The 794-nt window shown below is 36.9% G+C and overlaps 1 protein-coding gene across 2 annotated transcripts in view; it reads left to right on the top strand.

Annotated features, from left to right (window-relative positions):
• Positions 1-794, top strand: part of MSANTD4 (Myb/SANT-like DNA-binding domain containing 4 with coiled-coils) — a 17,358-nt gene that overhangs the window by 7,022 nt on the left and 9,542 nt on the right. The window lies entirely within an intron of this gene.

Here is a 794-nt window from a genome sequence, read left to right as displayed (position 1 = left end):
TCATTAGTTTATTTGTTTTATAAGACCCAAATCAAATACCAATTCCATCTCAAAACCCTCCTTGATCTTGTCAAAGATTTCTGCTTCTCCTGAACATCCAGGCTATTTTGTTAGGACTTCTTTGTTGTACTTTTCATATGTTTACGTTGTTCATCCAGTAAAGAAATACTTGCCTCCTAGGTCCAGATACTGTACTAGGTACTGGATAATAACAGACATTTTTGGGCTTCCTATATCTTAGGCATGCTCAGCTTCTTAATTGGATTATCTCTTTTAAGCCTCAAAACATTATTAGTCTAATATCGTTACCATTTCTAGATGAAGAACAAGTTTAAGAGGTTAAGTAATTTGCTTGAGATTACAGAGCTAGTAAGTGGTGGAATTGGCATACAAACCCAGGCAGTCTGTATTCACAGCCTTTAGTTTACAGATTCCATTACAGTTTTTTCATGTGCATTTTCTTATGCATCTGTGTTTTATAGGTTTTACTAGGTTGTAAATTATTTGATAGCAGGAATAATATATTCATCTTTCATCCCTTATTGTTCCTAATGTAAAATAAGCGATTATTAAACAGCCTGATAGTGGAAGCATGTAGCAAGGACATCAGACTTAGATGAATACAAAGAGCGAAGATGTCCTGAAGCAGGAGATGTTTAAACTGAATGTTGAAGGATGAGTAGGCATTGGCCTGACAAAGGGCAGACACCACAGGACTTGGGAAGATGGACTAGAGAAATACATGTGTGATAAGTCCTAGGGCAGTGATCATGACAGCTAGAGCTGTGCCATCC

Source organism: Propithecus coquereli, unplaced genomic scaffold, assembly GCF_000956105.1.
Source record: "Propithecus coquereli isolate 6110/MARCELLA unplaced genomic scaffold, Pcoq_1.0 Scaffold6, whole genome shotgun sequence".
In the NCBI taxonomy this organism is placed as follows: Eukaryota; Metazoa; Chordata; class Mammalia; order Primates; family Indriidae; genus Propithecus; species Propithecus coquereli.
The sequence above is the reverse complement of the archived record's forward strand: the minus strand, read 5'-3'. Positions and strand labels throughout refer to the sequence as shown.